Source organism: Ambystoma mexicanum, chromosome 10, assembly GCF_040938575.1.
Source record: "Ambystoma mexicanum isolate Mex_15411 chromosome 10, UKY_AmexF1_1, whole genome shotgun sequence".
In the NCBI taxonomy this organism is placed as follows: Eukaryota; Metazoa; Chordata; class Amphibia; order Caudata; family Ambystomatidae; genus Ambystoma; species Ambystoma mexicanum.
Window position 1 is genome coordinate 1,673,379,235 of NC_090932.1, and position 12,377 is coordinate 1,673,391,611.

Here is a 12,377-nt window from a genome sequence, read left to right on the forward strand (position 1 = left end):
CATTCCGGGACAACGCTAAACTCAGGAGGCAATGGTCGAGTCAGAAACTGAGAACTGGGAAGTTGCTGTGGTGAAATCGTCAGTCGCACTCCGTCAGAGGAACAATGAATTACTGCATTTAATTTCTTCAACAGATTTAACCCCAGCAAACTCTCTCCACAGTTCGAAGTCAAGAGGAATGGACAGTGGTCCGTAAAGGGACCCAAAGAAACAGGCACCGGCGAAGAAACCGGACAAGCAACTGGTATGCCAGAAAACCCTACAGAAACATTAGTTTGTCCTGACAGTGGAATGTTTGGAACCCGAGAATGATCAATCGAGCACTTCTGTGCCCCAGTGTCTATCAAGAACTGATGTTTCCTATTCCCCACTAACAGTTCAATCTAGGGACCTTTTTGACTAACGGGAATAGGTGAAGGTTCCAAACCCTGCTTCGGGCAATCCTAACGAAACAAGATATCGTCGAAAGGAAGCTCTTCAGAAAGGTAGGCAGCAGAAGGGTGATCAAATATGTTTCTTGTGTCCACACTCAGAGTCTGATTATCCCGTGAAAAAGGTTGCTGGGGATCTTGTGAGAAGTGACCTCTATCAGGGCCCCCCACTCCAGGGCGACTTCTAGGTCGTCTACCCATACTCTCAAATGTGTTGTTTGACCTCTGTCGAAGGACGGGGCACTGTGCACGCCAATGACCTTTCTGGCGGCAATAGGCACATTGATTAATATTCACAGGACCCAAGGGGACGTTCCCTTTCAGAACATACTGACCTCTGGTCTGTGAATTACCTCCTCTGGGATTTCTAACAATTTGTTGTAACAATACTTTAGTCTTCAAATCTCCTTTCCTCTTCTCTATTCTCTCTTTTTCGTTATTAACACGGTTCCCATAATACTGAGCCATGTGCAAAACTTCAGATTGGGATTTCGCCTGCCAAGCGCTCTCAGAGGACATAATCTGTGACTGGATGTCAGGCAGCAATCCACGCACAAATTTGTCCACAAACAACCTTTTCCCAGACTCTGTGCCCAGGTCCTGTCCACTGAAGTCAGAGAATACCTGTTCGAATCGATTAAAGAATTCGGTGGCACCTTCAGATTTTCCACACAGGCCGTAAACTTGTCCCAAAAAATTATTTTCTCAGGAATGATGGTTTTCAATTTTGCAACAATTCTATCAGGCAAAGTGAGTATTACCTGAGGTGGTTTATCACCAGCTGGTCTTTCCCCATCAAACCTAGTTATGCTAGCCCACGTATCTCCCAACCCAGGCACATCGTCTGTTGTTCGAACCTGCTTCCATAAATCTACGGGCAGGAGTACAGGGAATAACAAGTCAATATCACTTAAGGTTAACACAGAGGGCTGTAAAACGGACTCTATCTCTTTGTAGAATCCTGTTGGATTTTTCCTAATATCAGGAATTGATTGTCTAATAGTGTTCACTTCCTGTCGCGAAAACGGGACGTGAACAAATTGTGATACATAATGTGCGGGAATGTTCACAGGGGGTGCACCTGTCCCAACGTTAGCAGGAATCTCAACCTTTGGGACAAATGTCGGTGGAACCTCTCTCATAGGCAACTGAGATATAGGTAATTCCGATCGCTTACTAAGCAACAGAGCCAGGTCGAGCGCTAAGGCAGTCGAAGAAGTGTCAGGCGAAAAAGCCCTCTTACAAATACCCAATACCTCTGTAGGACAACTAACCTTCTTCCTTACACATCCATCCTGCAGGTACTGTACCATTACCTGAATCACCTTCCTCTGCATTTCTACTGTATACTGACTATATGTGTCATACACTTCATCTGGCGGTATCGATGAATCCGAGATCCATCGAATCGCATCTTTGGTACAGATTCGTACTTCCTCAGATGCCGATTTACGACATGGAAGGAACCGTTTCTGTATATACATACTGTCGTCTTTATCATCCTCATCCCGTAATCTTTCTAAGTCTCTCCTATACTCAAATAACCTCTCAACATGACCATGTACTTTCTCCTCAGTGTCCCTCGAAAGCGCTAAAGTATTCAGATCCCTCAACACTTGTGGGAGATCTGTATTATGTAATCTACCCCACATTACACATAAATGAGTCCCCAAACCTTCAATAAAAACATTTTTCTCGGGAAAATTGCTCATATTTGATAATGTGGAAAAAACATCAGCTTGATCACCTCTCTCCATACAATGCTTAGCCCACGCAAATAATTCCTGTTTCTTTTCTGCAGAGACAGTATTACGAGTGACAATCTTTGCCCCCGCACCCTGATCAACTTCAGTCGGTACAGAACCACTCGGGAGCAGAGGTGTGGGCAAATTCAATGGAGGTGCGACTATCGGCGCAAGGGGAGGGGGTGGTAGAGTAGGTGGGGGAACAACAACTAGAGGAATAGGAACAATAGGTTGTACAGGGGGAACAGGAATAACGCAGGAATAACAGCAGGAATGGGCAAAGCACCAGGGAGAGGATCATATGGAGGTGGCGCAGAGGCACCAGGCCTTCGCTCGTTTAACAATTTATCAATAAATTCTTCGGAAACATGAAAATCTTTAGAGGGATAGATTTTCTGGATACCGAGTGAGAAAGCCCAATGCATATTCTTGACTGACTTTGAATGTTTTTCCTTATCGTATAACAACGCCTTTTCGGCATTCATTTTATGACGGCGTGCATGTTTATCCCTACTTTTAAGCTGTTGCAACACTTATTTTTTCCAATTCTGCAAAACATCAAATGCTGCAGGCCTGGCCTTCTTCTTTAACAAGACCGATTCTAGGTATTCAATACGGGGGATCTCGAAACTACCATTGATTGGCCACTGAAATTCGGAGGCATGTCTGGTTTGTCTGTGCCAAATATCATTAAATACTATACTTTCAATGCCATGCTAACAGTACATAGTACACGCCGGCGACCCCTCCTGTGGTGCCGGGCGGCAAAATTCCAAAGATTGTCGATCGCTGCGGAACAGTGCCCTAAAGCAGCTAGACAATTTCCCAGGCATTTCACAAAAAGTTGGTGTTACCTGGTCAATAATTGTGTCTGCAGATACAATACGCCAAATTCAAATTGTCAGGGTTAAATTAGGGATCGGGTCACGACTACACCTGACCAAACCTAAGGAGGACCGTACGGTTTACCAAAGAACTTAGCTAACGAATTTTACCTTGTGTTTGGTGGTTTCAACAAATCTGCCCGTCTCAAAAAATGGACCCTCGTCAAGATGCCGTGTCAGACCACACGACTATCGTCCAAGGATCGGATCGTGCAGCGCTGCCGAGGTATCGCGTCTCGTTCGGTCAGGCCCGCAGTATCACACCGTCCATTCCCGGTTCGATAGCCTGCGTCAACCTTCAATGATCCGGCATCAATCTTGAGGGTCCCTATTCGGGCGCCAACTGTGAAAACAGAACAATAATATGAGGCCGGGAAGCCCAAAAAGAAACACACCAACACAGGTTACAAAGAAACATACAAGTGCTTTATTTCAAGCTACAACAGTTACCAAGTCAATTGACAAACAAATAGCTATTTGGCTCTCAGTATAACATAATGAACTTCAACGAGGGTTCGATGTGTTAGTGAGAGACCGCATATTGGAATACCCGGGCCTTTTATACAATTTGTCCAGCCCTTGGCCAACCCTCTTGCGGGTTAACCATTCTGCAAAATATAATTCTGGTCTTAGGGTTCCTTGCCAGGTCAACCTTTAATATATGCATTTCGATTAGTTTTGCTAATATAAGTAGTACATTTACATATAAGTCAACAGTTGGACATGGTCTCTGTTCGCGACCCCGACAAGTGGCCTGCAGGCATAATAATTATTCAGCTGTGCGAAGGTCACAACGGCCAGAATCCTATTCAGAATGTCATTTGGCCTCCATTTTGATGTTCAGGGTGACTTCTACATAACAAGAGAACCTAAAATGGCGGTTTAATCCAAGATGGCGGCTTACATTGATTTCTCTAAGGTCAAGACCTTGTCGTGGAGTTTGTTCGCGCATGGCGTTTAGAAAACCCTGCGTAGGCCAATACACATACAATTATTACAATAGGAGGCATAATATTATTTCTATTCCGACAGGGCTTAGACCGAATCGTCTTCCAACCTTGGAGGGGGTGGGACCGCGAATGGGGCTTCTGGATTCTGAGTCTTTATATCGTTTAGTGTTAATGTGCCTCAAAGGATTATGTATTCTCCCTCTCAAGTCATTCGGGAGAGATCATGGGCAGCCCTGAGGGGTGCTGGTCCTATTTCTTGTTCAGTAGCCCCTATGGATTTCCTTGTGGAGGCCTGGATTTCCATAGGTGATGGCGCTCTTTCAACTAAGGACCTACTGAGCATTACTGAGTCAGGTTTGCTATCAAGTGGATTTGTTTGACATTTGTGACGATGATCATTGAATGAATGAATGAATGAATACCCACTTTTGGTTTTTAACTGTGTGCTTTCAATGTCTATATATTGCTGCACTTTATGTATTAAGAAATTGAATATTGTTTTATGAATTGTTTTATGAATTGTGTGCTGAGTGTTATATGTGTGTAAGGTTTCTACAATGTATCCAAATCACAATATGAAATAAACAAATAAAATAAATTCTGCATATTACAGCTGTACTGCAGTTGACTACTTCAAGGTGCCTCCAGACGACCCTGGATAATGTTTCACTTCGCTGGGTATTCTACTCCTTTTAAAACACTCAACTGGACTTTCATGCTCTCTGCACTATAGGGGGGAGTAATCAATTCACAATGAATTAAATAAGCATCCCTAGCACAGTGTGAGCTTGTGCACGCGCGACCGCGTGCGCGATATGCGCGTGTTTGCAGGAGCAGTATAATGCACTGAACAGTTGAGAACTGAATATTCTGGGAAGAATAGTGCTGGAGTGTAGCCAATTATTTTCCATACAGCCAGTAAAAAGATAATCCCAAAACTCAGAGGATGAGTTTACCCATATATACTTATTTCTCTATAGCAAACGGGAAAAAAGCCTAAATGCTGTAGGCCAAGACTTTCCCAGGGGTTTCTAACTTGTTTGCTTCACTTTCCCAAGGCCACAGAGATGAGGAGTCACAGCACCACCTCTCAATTTAAGTAACTGTGAGTTGATGTTAGGATTTTATATAAAACATATATTTTTTTAAATGGCCTGTTTTTATTTTAAACAATTGATCTGTACATTTCACAAAATCACACCATTTAATTTTGTAAATTTCTTCTTAAATGTATCTTTAGTTTATTTCAAACCTTTCATCAAAACATTTCTTAGGTATCAACTTATCAACTTGAGAGCAATTCATCAGGATGAAAAATACATCGCACTTTTTCTCAAAACACATTGCAATTAAAAGTTACTCAAGCAATCCATTAAATCTTCAATTCATGTTGTCGTAGACATCTATTCTTACGTTTCTGTTAATTTATAATCCCAAAACTTCTTCTATAAATTTGATCACAGTGAATATCATTGAGTAATTTTCGCCAATTACTGTTTCCACCAGTCCTCCCCAGATAGAGTTCTATGCTGCTTGGTGAATTCGATCATGTGTTTCTGTCTCATTGAAGTAAGCATGTTACCTTCTGTTATCAGATGTTTTATTGATTCAATTTTTCCACTCGCCTTGCAAAATCGTCAAGAAGAGGGACATTTCATCGTTCAGTTTGCTCACACAGAAAATGTCCATGGTGGGCAGGATTTTCAATCTTAACCGCATGAATTAGTCACGATATCTGGGGCTGGGAAATTTTCAGAGATATTTCAGTAGTTGGTTCAAGCCTCTTAATTCATGTTGCAAACTCATGATCATGTATAAATTGACCTTCTGGTTTGTGTATCAATCCAATCTCCCCTCTTTAGATAGTTCTTCACTTTTGAGGGTTCGTTATGAAACCGTCTTCAGATAGCTCAAAATCATTAAACACTCCACAGCATAAGCTTTTGCAAGTGTTCACAAACCAATATTTTGTGTGATTTCCCCTATTTTCTAGTATTTCGAAAGGGAGTGGGGAGTGTATACCATTTTCTGAAAACAGACAGGCCCTCTCACTTAAGAAGAGTCGTTTTGGAAAATCAAGGCAAAATATGTATTTATTTATTTATTTTATTGTGTATTTGTAAAGCGCTTATGCATCAAGTAAATTGTGTTCCAAAGCGCCAACAAGGAAACAGGGAGGGAACATGGGAAGGAAAAGCAAATATAACAATGAAAGAAAAAGGTGGACCTACTAGGCCTTGTGAGCATTCAGAACATGCACGTGCAGAGGAGAGAGAAGGGATGACGGGTTGACGGGATAAGTGCAATGTGTACCAGGAGGGAAGTGCTTGTGAAGTGAGCAGCTGTAAGTGCCTGGGTTCCAACAGTACAATGCTAGATTTATCAATAAACACATATCATATTTAAAAGAGATGGTGTAGAAAATGCCCCAGTGTGTAAAACAGCAGAGCAAATATTTACCAAACTGTGCACATTTCTTAATCAATATTAAGACCCCGTGGCTGTTTGCAAATCTTCCTGATGAGACCCTGCTCTCTTTACTCTAGCGGACGGATCTACTTGGTCAAAGCTGTGAACAGTAAAGCCTGGCAATGTTCTCTGACGAACATCGTGGCCACGAGTATCCACAAATAAATGCAGTCTGTTATGTTTTCTATTGCCTCCATATTTACTTGTAGCCTCTTTTTAGGTGCATGCCATGTAAATCAAGTATTCAGAATTACATGTTATACACTTCTGTATTCAATATATTCTCTTAGTGGACCTATGAAAATATACTTTTTGATGTAGTGAGCAGCATTGCATCTCTAAGAAAAAGACTATGATTTGTTGAGAGATGCATTTGCACTCAATTGCCCGCAAATAGTTGATCACAAAATGTTCTTTCCATAAGTACGTGAATTTGTAATTTTAATTTTCAGCTTCAAAATGTGGTAAAGTCACTGTAACACTTGATACAGTTTGTTATGCTTGCACCAAAATCAGTATTGCAACGAATTGCACAATCAGGTTTCTTAATTTCCTCTGGCACAAATTACGCTCATTCCACCAGCCACATTTTACTTAAGTCTTGCAAGCAATATCTCTTGAATATCTATCCTGTAAATCAGGGGTACACATTTCACATTACAAGCACCAAGCAAGCCATGAAAAGTCACTTGCCCCCTATTTCTACATATACACATAGCGCATTATGTCTTACTCACCAGGAAATAATTATCACTAGCCAGTGTCCAGTGCACATTTTGAGGCCTGCCGTAAATGTTTGCTTCACTTTAGGTGTTTCAGGATTACAGCACGCATCTTTTATATACTTTTTCGTGTTTTGCTTGAACCGTTTCTCGTGATGCTTCAGTAAATAGTGCATGGGCAATGCAAACAAATCAAGAGTGAACTTGAGGTGGTTGTTTTACTGTAGATGCAAGCGCCATGTTTATCATGAATTACACTTATAATTAAATGCCAGGTACTATGGTGGGTCAGAAGAAGGAGGCAGACTAGTGTTGGCCATTTTCAACAACTGATTTGTTAGACAATAAGAATAAGGGCCTACCTATCCCTAGTTTATAGGTTTCCCTGCATAGTAAACAAACTAGTGTGTTCGTTGTCAGTAGGAAAGGCCACAAAGAATATTGTCTGTCCTCCATCTGTTCCGACCATACCACTAAGAGAAAATAAAAGAAAAGTACAGGAGAATTACCCCCCTCTCCTGGATAGGCGTTTAGCCCTAATGGATGATTCCTAAATAACTATTGGCTGTTTCTCTGACCTGTTCCCTTTGTTCTTCTCTGGAACTACTCCAGGCTGTTGATGTACCCTTTTCTTTTAACTGGGCACTTTCTCTCCTCCCAATATTTGAATTGACACCCGATTGACTATGATTTCTTGCACTGTCTTTCTCAAGTTCCTATTAAATGACACTTTGGTGGAACTCAATTTAGCTTCTCGCGAGGTCCTTGGAAACTTCCATCCTTTCCCAGGTTCGAACTTCCCGGGCTTCACTCCTATTGCTTAGTCCTTATTCCATTTTTATATTCAAGACCTGTATCCCCCCTAGTGGAACCTTAAAGTCCTTTCTCTCTGTTGTATGTTCCTTCTCTCTTGCTCACCCATTCTTCTTCGTCACAGTCTGATTGTATGTCAAACACGAAGCGATATTTATTAGTCGCTCGCCTCTCTTCTTTGTCTCAGTATGTGCGATATAGTTCTCTTCAAGCAGGATATTGGGGCTAAAATTGCAACAACAAACATTAGCTTGATCCAACGAGTTTCCCTGAAGTGTGGATGGTATTGGTGGTGTATAAGAGAGGTCCTTACGGAGTTCCTTGATGGAACAGTTGTCCTTATCCCTAAGAGGGGAGTCTCTCCCTGTGAGGTCCTGCTGACTGCCACCCATAGGGGGAATGTTGCATAGCGGGCTCACATCCCCAGCCTCACAATGATGGGCTCCGCTCTAGGGAGAAGTGACAAAACCATGCGATTCATCACAGTACCCACTGTCCATTATCAACATATCTGATGTTTTAAATATTGGAATGTAACAATGCAGTAAACTCCTTCACCCAGCTCATTGTGCCAGGCCTCATGAGTTCAACATTGTCAATGTAACCCATCCAATGACGAATACATGGTTAAAATACCATTCTACAATTTCTTTGCATTAAAAGGTTTTCAAACCATTCCATCACCAAATCAGCATAAGCGGGTGCCTATTTGTGACTAGGAAAAAAGCACATATGCCCACATCATGTTCGATTGAAGTTTCAAGTAACCTGAGATCGAGTGTCATTTACAGGTGTTGGTATCCACTCTGAGGTCCCTGCAGGCGAATTCTAAGCATCCGCTGCGCATGACATGATCATCTTTACCACAGGGACAAGGACATGGTCATCAAATGCTGACAACCCTTCAGTTGCACGACCAGCAGACAAAATGATTGAATGGCTGTGGGGTTCGGGAGGGTCAAGCTTGGGGCCACTTAATGTATCCTGGAAAAGGGTAATTTATGCAGACACTTGGGAGTTGAGGGTCAGTTCAGATGAATTCATAGTCGTCTTCAGTGATCTGGCCAACAGAATAGTCCTTCAACAATATGTTGTGTTTATCCATCAGTTGCCTGTTTGGGGCAGTTGGAAAAAGCAATGACAATCATAATTTAATCCTTTACCGATTTCCTCGAACTAATTATCATATTTCAAACTTACATCTTTCCCCCTTGTCAGCCAATTTTATGATAATCGATGCATCAAATTGTAGATCTTGTATTTCAATGCCATGACCGAAAGACACATTAGCAGAGCTGAATCTAAGCTATTGATATTTGACATTTGGAAAAGTCTGGGAGGGAGCCATGTATTCAGTTCCCTTTCAATTGGTAAGTTGGGTAAGTACCTCAAAAGGGGTCACAAAGTAACTGACCAGTCCCCATGCTTCTAGCTTGCATGCACCTAATGACGAGTGCCGCGTATGGATTCAATGCGTTCGCGCTCGTCTTTTGCCGTTTGAATCCATACGTGGCACACCCCTTTTGAGGTACTTACCCAATTTACCAATTGAAATGGAACTGAATACATGGCTCCCTCCCAGACTGTTCCAGTCCTGTGACACCTACGGCAAGGTGGTAAAGTACTACCCCATCTACCGTATTTTGTTTCTCATAAACTGGTTATCAAATTATGAAATACACCAGCTTGGAGGAACCTTAGACTGTCCTGATGAATGTGGTTTTATCAAAGTTATGCCACTGAAACCGGTCGACGGTGTTTGCTACACTTAAAAAAGGCGCCAATTAGCCTATTGTTGAGAGTTTGAGCAAACCTTTTTACATTGTCCTACTTCCCCCCCCCAGTTACAAACAGCTCTAGATGGGAAATAGTGGTTGTATTTGCTTTGTGTTCTAGGAAGAGGAAAATTCCTTGTTCCTTGTATATGTGTCTTTTTAACCTTAGCAATCCATGGTTAGTGCGACAATCTATGTGTCATTAAAAGTTTGTTATCCCAGTAGATGCCCCACGAGTGTTTAGAAAGGAAAAATATCCTTTCTATCTTCCCTGGTATGCTTCCTCTTTCACTTTAGTCTCTTCCCATTTATATATTTTTGGAAGAGAGTGGTATGGGACTTACAAGGCTGAATGTGTTACATACTATAGAAGTTGGTAATTTCACTCTTATTCTGTCGCTATTAGACAGGCGTTGTAACATCGCAACCTAGTTGAGAGTGCACTTTAGGCAGGGATAATATACTTTTCGTTCTATCCTTCTGTCTTCCTTCACAGCCTTGACTCTATTTTGGCCATAAACACCTTCCATTTGTAGTCCATACCACAGGTTTTTGGCTTTGCCAACTGGACCAATCCTAGGTTCCACTTGGCTGGTAATAGTTTACAACACAAATGTGTTTTGCCGAATTATTGAACTTTATGTCTATTGACCAATGTGGAGAGACAATCCGACTCTTAGCCCGATCTAGTGTTTAGGTCCAGAGGAAGGCGAGCTCATTAAATGACCCTATGCCGAAACATAGCATAAAGACACTTCTGTGTGGCTAAGTCTGGCTATGTCGACATGTCATAATGAACATGACATTCCAATGTGTAACCTAATGAATTGATTCTGATCAGATACTTTTCTGGTTGTGAGTTTTAACAATTGATTGATTCATGTGTTTTTAGTTTTTTCATTGTTTTCTTTAATTTTCCAAATTAATGTATTCTTTTGTACAGTCATGTAAACTCATACCTTGTCACTTTCCTGTCTGAGTATTGCGTTCTTGTTTATTTTATTAAATAATGTATTTTATGCTTATTGACTTTTTCTTGTTTGAAAATATGCCATTACATGATTAATAGTTTGAACATATTTAATTTCACGAACAATGAAACAAAATACTTTTCTGTCTCTATGGAAGTGAGCAGGCAGTTATACTAGCTTGCTCATCTCTGCTTTTCTATAGAATGGCTTGTAAAATGGCAAATGAAAGCCCCCTTTAATCCGTCTTATTTCTGATAAGAAGAGTACTGGCTAAGGCAACGGTCCTTGTTACATATATTACCCCAGACCCGAATCCTAGCCAGTAATCCAGGTTACCCCACTTTGTAGCTCTAAAATTTCTATCTAGAAATATAACATAATATGACATGCTCAGGGGGTGGGCTTTAGTTGGAGGTGGTGTGATCTAGTTGGGGTGCAGTTTCGTTTTGGAGGCTGTGCACTCTAGTTGAAGGTGGGGTGGACTGGGGGATTTGTGGTGTGCTTGGAGGATGTGTGGTTTAGCTGGAGGAGGTGTTGTCTTGTTTAAGCAGCAGTAGCCTAGTTAAAGTGTGTGTGTGTGCATGCGTGCGTGCCTGTGTGTGTGTGTGTGTGTGTGTGTATGCGTATGTGCTATACTTACGGATGTGTGCTCTGTTTGGAGGTGGAACCTCATTGGTTTAGGCAAAAGTTGGAGGAGGTACAGTCCACTTGAAAAGGTTGTGGTGCAGTGTGGCAGAGTCACGCCTCCTTTGGGTGTGGTGTGGTGGTGTGGCTTATCTTGAGCTGTTATTTACTGGAAGGTAGTGCACTCTATTTGGGTATATGTGTTATCTGACGGTGTGGAGCAACTGGGGCTGTGTTTCCAATGAAGGGTGGGGAGTCGGTGGGTCGAAGTATGTTCTAGTGGAGGGGGGGGCTTAAGTTAACAGAAGGAGGTGTCAATATCAGCGTGGTGGTAGCGCCTAGAAGTGCTGATACTTGAACTCAATATACATCATATGCCATTTCCTATGTCTTCGGGCCGCTTTTCAGAAAGCATGGAAAGCGCCAGTACAATGCGCCATTTCAATTAATGTGTTTCAGTTCAGGGCCAATTGCTTATTCCATAATTAGGAGCGATTATTGCTGAGTCAAAACAGAATTCATTTAAAGAATTAGGATTCCTTCTCTTTCTGCCTGGCAGCTGCTGAAAGGAACTCCCTGGACTGGATCCCATCTCAGTTGCAGTGACTCTGACAGAAGCAGAGAAGCCAGATAAGTGAGGTCTCCACCCCAATACAGCACCGAGGTCCCGATGGAGCAGCCCAGCTGCCTGGGCGCCTATGGAGGCCTAGGTGAGGGCGGATCCGCACCCCTGCAGCACTCATGGCTCGGTTAGTGGGACACCTGGGAAGACCTGTCTTGCGGTGTGACCACCCTGACGCGCCCCTGTGCTAAGATTACATTCCCAGGGTAAGGCCTACCGTGCAACCGACTCCCACCCAGCCCCACTGGCCTTCAAGAGGAGAGGTGATTCTAACAAGTGACTGGCAATTTATGTGGCTGACTCTGCTCCGGCCCTACTAGCCTTTCAGAGGCGAGCTTGAGATGGGGCAACTGGATGCTCCAGTACACGCC

The 12,377-nt window shown here is 42.4% G+C and overlaps 1 protein-coding gene across 19 annotated transcripts in view; it reads left to right on the forward strand.

Moving 5' to 3' along the window:
• RIMBP2 (RIMS binding protein 2) overlaps positions 1-12,377 on the forward strand; it is a 2,252,680-nt gene that overhangs the window by 770,580 nt on the left and 1,469,723 nt on the right. The window lies entirely within an intron of this gene.